The sequence below is a fragment of the Lepisosteus oculatus genome, chromosome 14, assembly GCF_040954835.1.
Source record: "Lepisosteus oculatus isolate fLepOcu1 chromosome 14, fLepOcu1.hap2, whole genome shotgun sequence".
Classification (NCBI taxonomy): Eukaryota; Metazoa; Chordata; class Actinopteri; order Semionotiformes; family Lepisosteidae; genus Lepisosteus; species Lepisosteus oculatus.
This window is the reverse complement of record NC_090709.1, coordinates 27,514,017-27,528,543: the sequence shown is the minus strand read 5'-3', so window position 1 is coordinate 27,528,543 and position 14,527 is coordinate 27,514,017. Positions and strand designations below refer to the sequence as shown.

The following is a 14,527-nucleotide window of genomic DNA, read 5'->3' as shown; positions in this document are numbered from 1 at the left end:
ATAATCTGACAATTTCAGGAAGACTAAGGAAGGACTAAGGAAATTGTCATCTGTTGTTGTGGCTGTCAATGTTGGATTAAAAAAAACACGTTGCCCGATGTTAGTTGCATTGATTGAAAAATAATTTTAGTTCGAGAGACTGGATAAGTAATTCAAGTGTTTTTTTTTAACTTCCTGAAAAACAAGTAATAAAACTAAATTCAATTTAAAGGTCTTTATTAACATGACAGATGGGTGCAATCAGTGTTGGGTATTTACTTTGTAATCTGTATTGCTTGGTGATGCCACTTTTAAAGGTGATATATAAAATCAAGGCTTTAAGTTGCTTTAACTCTGCAAGTCTGAGTTCTTGTGTCCGTCCTATCTGAGACCGAAAGTATTACAATATGTATCTTTATAGCAGGTGGTGTACAGCTTTTTAGTATAGATTACACTTTTCTAAAATGTATTTAAAAAATAAAAACGATTACAATCTAATCTTTCCACGTTTGATCCCAAGATCCCAAGAAAAATAAATCTAAACGGGGAGAAAGCTATGCTGAAAGTTTATTAAGATACTTAGAAGACTACACAGCCCAATTTATGTTGCATTTGTCTGATTGTGAGGCGAAACAGCCCTACACAGCCCTGTCGCAGTACACAAATATAATCATATCGTTATTAATTTCTTTAGATACGCAATTCCATATTATATTAGCAGAAAAGCTTAAAACTGCCACTATTTCACATGTTAGTTAAAGACTTCGATGCGTAAAATGTTTAGGGAGAAATCGAATTTTCTTTAAAGTACTGATTCCTGGAATCTGACTGGCTGACAGCCTTCTGAAGTAGTTCCATAATATCTGGTATACGGAAAAGAAAGTGTTGAGAAAAAAAGCCTGGATTCTCATGTATCTGATACAAGTATCTTTTAATACAGTCTTTGATGTGCTCTTGAGGATCCTTGTGATATTTTGAGCCCTGGTTGAATGATAAGTGTTGCAGTTTAAATAATTTTCGTAGTTAGAAATTATGAAACGCTCTGTTAAAAGCAAGGGAGTTTTTATGTCCATTGCAGTAAAAGAAAATGCCTGACAAAGTAGGGCTTGGACAGATTCCAAGTGCTTGTACAAATGTGCTTAAGAAATTATCCACGAAATGCTGTGGTGTTTGTCAAAGAAAAAACTAAAAGTATTTTCGTTTAAAATGACGGTTAGAAAGAATGTGGACCAGCATAATACTTTGAGTTTACAGCTTGTCCAAAGTCATTCATTATTAATACTATTAGTAATATCTTCGGTAAAGGCTTTGATGCATAAATATTTCTGATAAAGGTAGGTTGTGTACTTTTGTCCAACTTTTGTCCAAGCTCAAATGCTGTACATGAGAGGTTCCAGCATGACCTCAAATGACGCGATACACTGCGTGATACTGCATGATACTGCGTTTTAATGTGACACGCCCACCGGGGTATACCACGAAATACCCCACCCATTTTGAATGGCTGCATCTGTGTATACGTCGCTGCGACGTATTATCAACATCTAATTGCAACCGTAAAATCGACAACATTAATAAACGCATATATAACGTCGAAAACACATCTAACACAGTGCCTGAGGCTTTTTACTGTATATATCGTGGGTGCTGCAACTAGGAGTATACAGCCATCTGCACAGTGTACGAAGTAAATTATTTACGTAGTAATTAATTAATTTACTATATTTATTACTGTATTTTCTGTATTTATTACTATATGTACTATATTTATTTTACACGTGTAAATAAATTAATGTTTGGCCATTGACAAAGTACAACTATTTTTTTATTACAAGTTAAGTAAATCCTTTTGCCCAAAACTGAAGGGGCGACACTCCTCCCTCCCCCCGTGACACCAGGCCTGTCCCCATCCTATTCCATAATGTCATTATATATAATACCTTACAACAGTGACCGTTTCCTTACTAACTGCATGCGTTAAAATTGCACATCAGCTCATAGTAGGGGGCACATAGCTGCGATGTATTATCAATGTTAAATTTCAACCATAATATCGACAACATTAATAAACGCATACGTTGTGGTATATTTTCCGGTTATATACCACAATGCATTGCTAGTATTCGTTGGTCACCATTTTGGACACGTTTTTCAATCGTAGAAGAAATCCGCAAATATCTCAGCAATCCTCTTTTGACGAGTAGGTATAAATAATAATAATAATACTATCTGAATACATATAGATCTTACTTAATATTATTTTGATTAAAATAGTACGTTAATAAGCAAAAATAGGCACATAAAAATAGTGTGAGGGGGAAGATGACACAAAATCGTTTTGCCGTTTCTCTAATTATTCTTATTCTATGTTGTACTTTCAAACTTTGGGTACTCTTTAATTAGGACAGACTTTATTGCTCAACTGCTATGATGCAAGCCAAATTTTATACGTTTATTATAGCTTTGAGCTTAGTTAACCTTAATGGTTCATTTTTGAGATTATACTAAAGAAGATATTAATCATCATTTATTTGGGTAGTAATATTATATAATTTTCTCCTAGCTGCGGTGCTGAAGTCCCACCCTACCTTTAAAGAAATAAAGGAACACACAATGTGTTACTTGAAGAATGCATATGCAAGGCAGGGGGCCAGGAGATCTGGACACTGAAAATAATAGGTTTCTGGTTCTAACTGTTAGGACAATTAGACAGGGTTTGCAAATGGTGGACAAAAATCGTCTTAACTTTCATTGTAATATTTTTTTTCTTGGAAATATAGAAGTTGTACATTTTAAAATCTGTATTGTAATGTATAATAGGCCTCTACCCATATACGTATAATAGTCCTCTAAAATTATCCGTATAATAGACTTCTAACCATATACGTATAATTGACCTCTAAAGTTATCCGTATAATAGACCTCTAACCATATACGTATAATAGTCCTCTAAAGTTATCCTGAACTCCAATCATATATGTATAATAGTGCTCTAAATTTATCCGTATAATAGAACTCCAACCATTTATGTATAATGAACACCTTATCATAGACGTATAACAATAGACATATATTAGAATTTCATTCTAGACGAATTGCGGACCACATTTAGACGTCTAAGGTATGCGTTTAATAGACGTATATTATACGTCTTTTGCCCACTGGGCCGTCGTCCATGTGACTGGATATAAAAATAACTGATTCATTTTTAACCGGTCTCTGGAAGCTTAGATGTGACTATTTTTCCTTCCTTATTTCTTCATTCCCATGAATTTACTCTGTATTAGAGGAAACGCGAAAGTGGGAAACTGCAGACATTCTTCGTGAGTGGTGGATTGTGGTCAGTGAGCATCTGCACATCTCTAAGTCAGTTCCACAAGCTGTTCTGTTGGGGATGTAGCTCAATGGTAGAGTGCATGCTTTGCATGTATGAGGTCCTGTGTTCAATCCCTGGCATCTCCAAGTGTTTCATATTACTGTGCTCACATCGCAATCTTCTGTTGTGTGAGAACTCCTTGTCTGTGTTTATAGACAGCTAGGTTTACACAATTAAATTTAGACACACTCGAAGTGCTACAGTGTTCTCAGTGTTGTTTTAAATGTAACTCCAAAACATTTCGTTCTGTTCTTCACACTTGTCATGGCTTTTGCAGAAAACACCCTTTGAATTTCTTGAGAGATCATTCAGCGAGTGAGTCCTTCCTCTGGACTCCGCACTAAGCTGAAAGCTGCACAAACTCCTCATTGCATGTCCTGTACTCTTACAAGCGCTCTCGTGTAGATGTGGAGCACAGTTATAAGGACACTTTGAACTTTTTCCGTTTGAAACGGAAAATGCAAATGATCATGAAAAGTATTGATCGTATAAAATATCCATGGTACAACTCGAGAAAGAACTGAAGGACTACACAACAACTTTTGATGATTACAAGTTACTTTAAGAAATACAACCATCCGCACATGGGCTTGGATCCTGAACGCTTAAGTTGAAAGAGCAAAAGCGAAGGATGACCTGTAAACTCTCTTCATTGTCTTAAAGTTTATAAAATAAAACAATATCTTACTTTCTTAATAATTTCTTACTGTTTATAGACGATTTATTGAATTTTTGCAAAATCTCATTTACAAACTTTTTTCTGTTAAATTGTTATTCACATACTCGAATGTAGATAAACGTTATTGTCTTCCGGGTGTGTGCCCATTTCTCAAAAAAAATATTTGTTAGTCTGTTGGGAGGCTGCACAAGGTGTTTAGAGATAGAACATCTAAAAGACAGGCTTTCTAAGCTTAACATCAAGGCAGTTTTCTCAACAGAAATGCTCTTTGGCACTTTCAGCTTTACTTTGGGAACATTGCCGAGATCACTTCTGAACCAATGCACGTGATAGTGTGCCGGCAAGTACATTTAATATTGGCTGTGTTAGCGAGCTGCTTTTCCCTTTGAAACTTTTACTTCTTCATGCTGAATCATTGGCAGGGGTAAAGCTAATTAAATCTTTTCGCATAGGGCTCCATCAGAAAATACTTTCTCCTTGGTCAAAACGGGCACAGAAAGTTTTATAAGGGCAGCCTGTTTTGCACCGTCTAAATAACCGACAGTATGCGAATAAGCTTTTTAATAACAGTATTTACAATATAACCCATGTTCAAAAATGCTTTTAGCTTCTTTTAGTCTAAGAAACAGGGGTGTTTTAGCGGATTGTGGTCTTCAATTAGTAAACGCTGAAGTGTTTCCCCGCTTGTGAACAGATCTGGCTCCATTTAAACAGAATCTTGCTCAGCTCCTGCTTTCACTGCAACTTTTGAATTGAGCCCAAAGCAATAAGCAAGCTGAATTATCAAAGCTCATTAGGTACTAGAGATCATGGTATGTTATCAGGTAAATGCAGTCCCATGTATCCTCCGTAATTTCGAGTAAATACCAAAACACACCATCCATGACCCACAGCGGGAATAAGCAGGACTTGGTTGTTCAGAGCGTGAGGCAACTATCGCCAAGAGGGGGGTTTGATCCTCGCTCTCGCTACTATTTGAAATGCCAAAGACGCGTAATAGAGATTTTTGCAGATGTTTTTTTATGCTCCACTATACATTACAATAATGAAAACAAATCAATTAGAAATATGCAATACAATGTCGGTTCCCGAAAATAAAATCTGTTTTACACAGACATCATTGCTTTTGAGATAATCCAGATTGTGAAGACAACTGCGCCCTAGCTCTGGAAAATATTACTGAAAGGTTGGAAAGTACAACACGTTTGTACGTTTGACGTTTACAACATGTAACATGGCACTTCTCCAGCAAAGCAACTCAGGTTGGTGAACTACTGGTGTATTCAATACACCTCCATTCATCCATCACTTGTCAGGATGGTTGAGTGTTCTAAAGCACCATTCAAAGCGCTTTACAGGTAATGGGGACTCCCCTCCACCATGATCAAAGACTTGTGTTTTTCTAGCTCTCACGGGTATTCTTGTCTCCAGATCGAGGTGTGGGTTCAAATCCCACTCCTACCAGTTGCTTGTCAGGATGGTTGAGTGTTCTAACGCACCCTGATTAAGGACTTCTGTTTTTCTAGCTCTCATGGGTATTCTTGTCTCTAGATCGAGGTTTTGGTTCAAATCCCACTCCTACCAGCTACTCTTTTTCCCTGTTACATTTTCCCATCTTGATGTGCTTGCTGACAATGACAGGAGGAGGAAAATGGAGAAACTGCTTAGCAGACACATGATGGGCAGGAAGATTCATGAACTATTAGATGTGATTAGCAGAAAGTCAACTATAAATAGACTTTGTGCATTAAGAACTGTTTGTGTTGCCTGTAATCTAGGTAAGATTTTCGGTAAGGTATGCATTCAAATGTGAAAGACTATAATAATATAAAACCAGGAGAAGACTTATTAAAACATACTGTTTTCCTTGCGGTTTCTAATGTATTTTATTAAATGGGGGCTTTGTGAAATCAACTTTTAGCCTCTTGGAATGCAGTCACTCTCCCCGGCCTAAATACCATTATGTAAAATTAGGAAGCAGCAGTATTTTGATAAAGTGCGGTGTTCCTTTATCACAGTAACACAACAGTAAACAGTAAACGCTCAGGTGTTTATAATTACTCGGGAGCAGATCACCCTCAATCTAGAAAAAACCTTTCACAGCGATATTTGAATCGAGCCCCATAGCGTTAAGAAAGCTAAATTACACAAAGCTCATATGACATTGGGAGTCACTGTACCCTATCACGTCCTGCTTGCACTGTCCTACTAAAAGATTAGAGGGATCAGAAAGGACACAAACAACCCATGAATCAACGATTTTGAACTTAAGGGTCGCAAGCTCTACCGACTGCGCCTCTTGTTCCTCTATTACAACAGTAAAATTACTAGCGTTGATTCAACATATAGTAAGCTGACCCCGCTCACAGCGACGGCACGGTGGCCAAGTGGTAAGGCGTCGGTCTCGTAAACCGAAGATCGCGGGTCCGAATCCCGTCTGTGCCTCTTTCATTCACCGCCACGTTCCTTTATCTAAGTCTACAAGTAACATGGACACGTCTCCTCTTGTTACTCTTTCTGTGGAAGCGCACAGTTTCCTGTTAAAGCCAGAACGTATTGCGGAAGTCTAATATATGAAATTTGTTAAGAACTTGATTGTCTTTTCACAGAGAAAAACGAGAAAACCTTTTTTTCAGAAGTGGGATTCGAACAAAAAACCCGAGGGGAAACTGTGACCTGAACGCAACGCCTTAGACCCCCAGCCAACTCGCCTGTGGCTTTTATATTGAATTATATGTAATTTATTTATTTCTACTCGTTGATAAGAAAAAAAGTGAAATCATGTAATTAGGGAAATCTCTTTTTTTTCATGTGGAAAACTAGCACAAGCAAATGTAAAGTTCAGAGCAGCGCTCAATAAAAACGATCAGAAACCGAAAGCGCGACTTATGCAGATCAGTACATTCCCATACCAGTTGTTCTGCAGAAGAAATAAAAATAGCCGAACTCAAAGACGTTGTATTGCATATTTCTAATTGGTTTATTTTCCTGATTGCAATGTATTGTGAAGCATAAAAGCCAGCTGCATCAATCTCTATTACGCGTCATTTCTAAAGGCGTTTCAAATAGCAGCCAGTGCAGTATTAACGCTTTTGGAGCATGTATTACATTGTAAATAATCTTATTTAAATAAGTTTAAATTCGCACACTGTTATTTAGACAGCGCAAACCTGTCTGACCTCATACAACTTTCTGTGCCCGCTGAGTAGATCTTAAAGCAGCTGCAGCCAAAGTACCCGTAATGGCAACACAGTGCTTTGAGTTCGGCTTTTCTTATTTCTTCTGCAGAACCACCGGCATCGGAATATACTGATCCGCATAAGAAGCGCTTTCGGCTTTGATGGTTTTTATTGAGCGCTGCTCTTAACTTTACATTTGCTCAGGCTAGTTTTCCCCATGAAAAAAATACATTTCCCAAATTACACGATTTCACTTTTTTTCCTATCAACAAGTAGAAATAAATAAAACATATAATGCAATACAAGAGCCACAGACAGGATGCCTGGTGGTCTAAGGCGTTGCATTGAGGTCGCAGTTTCCCCTGGAGACGTTTGTTCAAATCGTACTTCCGACAAAGAGCCTCTCTCGTTAGAGTAGAAACGACAGAATCTCTAAGTAGAAAACATTTCCACAACATCTCGCATTTCACGTGTTTAATGTTATTTGTCTTAGTGGCTGTTTCGGTGAATGATGGCTCTCTTTTCTTGCAGGGTGACGGCAAACTTCTTCAGAGAGGGAGTCTCCCACGCACGGCTTTTCTTTATCAGGACCGAAGGTAACAGAGACAGACTTCAAACTCAAATGAATTACTTCTTGAACATTTATGACCGGTAAAAAGCTGAGAGCAGAAGAAAACGTCATTGGAAATGAAGAAATGTCTGCTGACAGTAATCAGAGCTCACGCTCAACTGCGGACAACCGCTCCTTGTTAGTACAGTGTTGAGTTCCCCCGCTTGTCGCGCGGAAGACCGGGGTAAGTTTCGGTGACAGGGTGCTGGTTTAATTTTTTAACAACCTGACTTCAGTTAAAAACTGTGTACTATTTACTAAGTTTCAGACTACTTATTGCGGTAGAATATGGAGATCATATCTAGCTCTGAGCTCAACTGCAACAAGAAGTCGTGCTTAACAAAGTCAGAGCCCAGCTGAACGTGTGCTCAGTGTAGTGCCCAGGACTCAGGAGCATTGTTGTGGTTCTAATTAGCATGAACTGCAGGGGCTCTGAATCAGAGCATTTCAATTTATCTGTTCAGTAAATTAAAATGCAAGACACCTTAAAATGGGATTATTACTTTGTCTCTGTCCCGTTTGTATATAATCGAATGTTTAAAAGATACCAGTAAGGACACACAACTACTAATGGGATATTTTTTGGAAATAATCCCAAAACAAGCACGTGCGGCAGCTGGTAAACCCCTGTAATAATATTTGCAGTGACAAAACACTTTGAAGATTTGCAATCTATTTAAATATGGATTTACTAAATTTCAGTTCTCCGGCATAACTGAACTCTCACTGTCGCATACTAAAGGCTTTACATGCATTAGCTGTGATACAGATTCTAATAAACACAGAATGAAACTTAGTTTTGTTCCTCATGGTGATCCTCTTGTAGATCCAAATGAAATGTTTAATATGATCCCCCAAGAAAAAAAAGGAGTCAATTTCTGAATAATTGATACCCCATCAAACATTTTTTAATATCCCTGCAAGTTTATACAGAGAATGCTGGTTCGCGGCTTAAATTCAAATTAAAAAAAAGGAAACGAGTTGGAAACTATGTCAATTTGGGATTTAAATCACCCAGAACATTTCACTACATTGGGCAGTATGTGACAGAGAGCAGCTCCTGACATCCTGACATCCCTTTGATAGATCAGTTAGTAAAGTGGAGGACTGTAGTGGGTAATAGCAGGGAATCCTTAGGTTGCTGGTTCAATTCCGGCTCAAAGGATGGCACCTTTTGTGTACTTTGTTTAATCAAAGAGTTAAAATAGTGAATCTGTTTCATTCATGCGTTGAACAAAAGCTCAATAAACGACGAAGCAGAGGCTCCTGTTCTGAATTCACCTCACGTCTGATTGTCTTGTTTTGGTCAAGATCTGATCTTTGAATTAAGGGACTACACTGTCTGCTTTTTAATTAAAAAATACATACAAATGTCAAGTTTTTTGTAGATATAAAGGTGTTCTCTGTTTTCAAAGGATAGCTACTTAATTGGCTTTATGATTTGGTATTGATTTTGTATTGTTGTATTATTAAGTTTGTACTTTATGTGTTTTTATCGTATTGTGAACTACTTTTTTAAACAAATGCTTACAAAGGCAGACACGGCACACATCTGTTTATACCAGCGGTGAATTGTACATTTTTATTAAGTACAATCTACTGTGCACTTTTGGGAGTATAACAGGTTCGATATAAAGTGGCAAAAATATAAAAGGGAAAAATACCCCAGACTGCGTGTAAAGGCTTCGTTGTGACTGTTGTTTTATTTTTAGATAAAGATGGCGTACTGTGCACAAAATGTTGCAGAAACACAATCTGATATTTTAATAACTATTATTTTAATAATTTGATAAGTATGAGGTCCCGGATCCAAATCTTCAGTCCTGATATTTTTAAAAATGATATCTTCCCTTCCTCTCGTTGAAGTCACACGATGTGAACAATTGTTTTTTTTTTCACGTTGCGATCCAAAGAGCCTCAGATGCACAGTCTAACAGTAACCAAACCAGGATGGATTCTGCTGGGAGCCGGACTGAGCTCATTCTCACTCCCTGTGCTGAAAACAGAATTATCTCTTCTCCGAACATCGTCTACAGCTGCTAGATACTGTTCTGTGTCCTACTGCTCCAGCAATTCCTTTGACCAAAGACAAATCACTTGTGCGCTTTTAACCTTCTTGCAGCTACAGGCGAGACTGAAGCTGGAGATGTGAAGGCACCCGCTGGTGCATGTTCTCCAAATTTCACAATCGCGACAGACTTCCCTTTTTTTAAAAAGTAGATATAGCCCTGAAAAAAGCATTAGCTTTATCAGTTTTTACATTATTCAAACATGATATTTTTATTGCATTTTACATAATAATAATAATAATTATAATTATTATTGTTTAAACTTATATAGCGCTTTTCTGGACACTCCACTCAAAGCCCTTTACAGGTAATGGGGACTCCCGTCCACCACCACCAATGTGTAGCCCCACCTGGATGATGCAACTGCAGCCATAGTGCGCCAGAACGCTCACCACACATCAGCTATTAGTGGGGAGGAGAGCAGAGGGATGAAGTCAGTTCAGAGATGGGGATTATTAGGAGGCCATGACTGGTAAGGGTCAATGGGAAATTTGGCCAGGATGCCGGGGTTACACCCCTACTCTTTCAAGAGACGACCTGGGATTTTTAATGACCACAGAGTCAGGACCTCGGTTTTACGTCTCAGCCGAAGGACGGCACCTGTTTACAGTTTAGTGTCCCCGTCATAATACTGGGGCATTAGAACCAACACAGACCCGCCCAGTGACAGAAACCAGACAGTATCGTGTGTCGGGCTCGGCTGCGAGCAGGACAATGACGTCACGGGGACAAAGTAGAGAAAATCAAAACTGTTCTATAAAAGACCTGTGTCAGCTGTCGGTTCGCAGTCTGGACTCTAAATCCACCGATCCGATTTCAAATCTCTCTAACACCTGAGCTACGGCTTCTTTCGAGTAGTTATTCAGGAGAACATTATGTTAATCATATAGATGAAGCGTTTAATATATTCAGGTGGGTAGCTACGTCAGCATTCGTATCTGCAAAGGAACAAGTAATACTGTAGGTTTATTCCACGCTGAAAAGAGAAGAGAGAAAACAAACCTGAAGAAGGTTTCACAGCTATGTTTTCTCTCTTCTCTTTTCAGCATGGAATAAACCTATTCCCAGTGGGCAGTGATTCGTCGAATATACGTATATATATATATCGTCGAATATACGTATATTCATGGCGAAATACGGCTATACGTATATATACGTCGCCGCGACATATAATCAATGTCGAATTGCAACTGTAAAATCGACGACATTAATAAACGCATATATAATGTTGAAAACACATCTAACACAGTGCCTGAGGCTTTTTACTGTATATATCGTGTGTGCCGAAACTAGGAGTATACGGCACTCTGCACAGTGTACGAAGTAAATTATTTTCGCAGTAATTAATTAATTTATTATATTTATTACTATATTTAGTATACACGTGTAAATAAATTAATTACTGCGAAAATAATTTACTTTGTACACTGTGCAGAGTGCCGTATACTCCTAGTTTTAAAACTGACAAAAATGTAGAAAACACGTTTCTCACTTAGAAATTTAAGATGGGGGTGGGGTATTACTAGTAGCGGCACTGAACTCACCATGGTGCAATTCATTTACGTGACGGGCTAGTGGTTTAATGGATAACGCGTCTTATTTCGGTTTACAAGATTATCGATTCGACTTCTTCCGGGGTTGTGTGATTTAAATCAGGCTCCTCAGAAATAGATGTCCGGTATGTAAATGAACTGCACCTGAAAGCAAACGTTGGGTCTGGGTTCCTTTCTTTCCTGCATGAAATAGCAAATCATTACAAAAAAAGACACCAAGTAATGTCCAATAGCGTTAGTCATTTAAGTAAACATGAATATACTGTAAGGTCTTGGTACATAGGAGTGGATTTCAACCACAATTAAAAAAGGGCGAATTATAATTACAGGCTTCAGACACGTTTTCATACAAAAGTGACCAAACACTCCCTAACTTTCAGGTTTGCTTGAACCTGTAACAAAAACATGGTCTGAAACTTCCATTCTCTGATGTTACTGTCTCTAAAGTCGGACATGATGTTACGCAGATGGGCAGTTTTCTCTCATCGTGTTCAAGATTATTCGCTGCATAAGCTCCTTATTGCGTGTTCTGTACTGCTCTGTTATTTTGTTCAGATTACCTAAGTGGTGTACAGATAAAACCCAACCGCGTGGTGTAATTTCCAGGTTCGGCACCAGCAGCACCTGCAAACACATCAGCTGACCTCAACATGACTTGAACTCACAACTTTCTGATCTGAAGTTAGACATGCTACCATTGCGCCACGAGGTCACACATTAATTCCCCCAAAGAGAAAAATCAGCGTCCCTGAAAAATATTTTTTTCATTCTCTTCCGTGAGGAGCGCCGCTCTTCAAAAGAGGGTCTCTTCTTCCCAGACCACAGATTATTCTTTCCGCCCGTCTCTCTCACAGAGAGCAGACACACCGTCTCCACTGATGTGTTTACTACATCTATAGATCTGACCCCCTACAGCCCCTTTATACAGCCCCGATATTCGATATTCCCCGATAAAGAACAAAAAATATTCCTGGATAGGATATTTACCACCAGCCTCGTGAACATCTCATCTTGACCTCTTCCAGGAGGAGCACAATTAACACAGAATCCTCTCTCCATTTAGCAAATAACACAAAACACTGTTTACCTGTCAAGACAGAAAACCAGGCTGCTCCAGGTGAGGCTTAAACTCACAACCTCGGCATGACTCCACTGATGATGTCATTTTACATGGCCTGAACCAGGAAAGAGTTTGGAAGTCAAGAAGTTATGGTGTTGTTTTAATACTTGCCTACTCATTTAATTTTTCGGTCAAATCTTTTATTTGCGAGTTCTTTCAATTGATGTTAATCCTTGTCCCAATGCACGATTCTGGGCCATGGTGCATCTTGAATAATGTTCTTATAGGCTTCAGTTTGGAAAAGTGCGCTCTTCAGAAGCTACCGAAACCGGTAATTGTTATGTAACACTTAATGCAAAAGCAACGTTCGGGTTTGAAAAAGAATATTACTTGCTATGAATACAAACACTGTTACAGGAGGCGTGATAGGGCTATTTTAACTTAGATCATCAATTCATCTTACATTTCTTCTCCATCTATATCAACAGTGTAATCGCTACTGAGCGCTAAAGGCAGGTCCTGGCAATACAATCTTCTTTAGAAAACATTTTAAAAACTATTTCCACTACCATCTGTAAAGTAAAAGATACCGATTGCACACAACTAATAAAATATTTTTTCCAGGGACGTTGTAGCTAGATGCAAATTACAATCGAAAATGCATCAGCTTTAAAATTTTCTTTTGGATCCAGAGGACGATCAGCATGAGCCATCAAAGAGCCTGTAGCTACAAGAAGGTTAAAAGCACACAAGTGATCTGTCTTTGGTCAAAGGAATTGCTGGAGCAGTAGGACGCAGAGCAATATCTAGCAGCTGTAGACGATGTTCGGAGAAGAGATAATTCTGTTTTCAGCACAGGGAGTGAGAATGAGCTCAGTCCGGCCTCCAGCAGAATCCATTCTGGTTTGGTTTCTGTCAGACTGTGTGTCTGAGGCTCTTTGGATCGCAACGTGAAAAAAAAAGAACAAAAAACATTTGCTCACATCTTGTGATTTCCAAGAGAGGAAGAGAAGATATCACTTTAAAAAAAATCAGAACTGAAGATTTGGATCCTGGACCTCATACTTGTCAAATGATTAAAATAATAATTATGAAAATATCAGGTTGTGTTTCTGCAACATATCGTGCACAGTACGCCATTTTTTTCTAAAAATACAGTAGATTGTACTTAATAAAAATGTACAATTCACCGCTGGTATAAACAGATGTGTGCTGTGTTTGCCTTTGTAAGCATTTGTTTAAAAAAGTAGTTCACAATACGATGGAAAACACAGAAAGCACAAACTTAATAATATAACGATACAAAATCAATACCAAATCATAAAGCCAATTAAGTACCTATCCTTTGAAAACAGTGACATTTGTATCTACTTTTGAATTACAAATCAGACAGAGTAGTCCCTTAATTCAAAGATCAGATCTTGGCCTAAACAAGACAATCAGATGTTAGCTGAATTCGGAACAAGAGCCTCTGCTTCATCGTTTATTGAGCTTTTGATCAACGTCTGAGTGAAAAAGATTCGCTATTTTAACTCTTTGATTAAAGTTCACAAAAAGCACCTTCCTTCCAGCTGGAGTCAAAACAGCGACTTAAGGATTCCTTACTGTTCCCACTACAGTTTTCCGCTCTACCAACTGTAGTGGAAATCTAATGAGTTAATTGATTCTTAAAAATGTAGAGAGCTTTACAAAAAATATATTGGTGCTTTTAGATAATATTTCAAGGATATAACTGCTATGCTACAGTACGTGCAGAATTTTAGAAAACAGTTCGTCAACAAAGTACACTGTTTAGGTTAGTTTAGAAGACAATGTACCAAAATAATATATGCTGTCTGGGTCATTAGAATTAGCTGAAAGTAACTGATAAGCTTTGAATAACAAATCTAGTTTTTCTTCTCTCGCTCTATGATGTAATCTGTTTTCTCTTAGAGAAAGGGGAAGTTTTAGAAAGGGACCAAGTGCTGAACTTTTTTACAGCGCAACGTCTTATAAAAACCCTGTACTGCTTGTAACAAATTG

At 38.1% G+C, this 14,527-nt stretch overlaps 2 non-coding genes across 2 annotated transcripts; both read left to right on the top strand.

Moving 5' to 3' along the window:
- The first annotated feature begins 3,369 nt into the window (after window positions 1-3,369).
- Window positions 3,370-3,441, top strand: trnaa-ugc (transfer RNA alanine (anticodon UGC)). The gene has a single exon. It is a non-coding gene; the product is annotated as a tRNA-Ala (tRNA).
- Window positions 3,442-6,407: 2,966 nt separating this feature from the next.
- trnat-cgu (transfer RNA threonine (anticodon CGU)) lies at window positions 6,408-6,479 on the top strand. The gene has a single exon. It is a non-coding gene; the product is annotated as a tRNA-Thr (tRNA).
- Window positions 6,480-14,527: the final 8,048 nt, after the last annotated feature.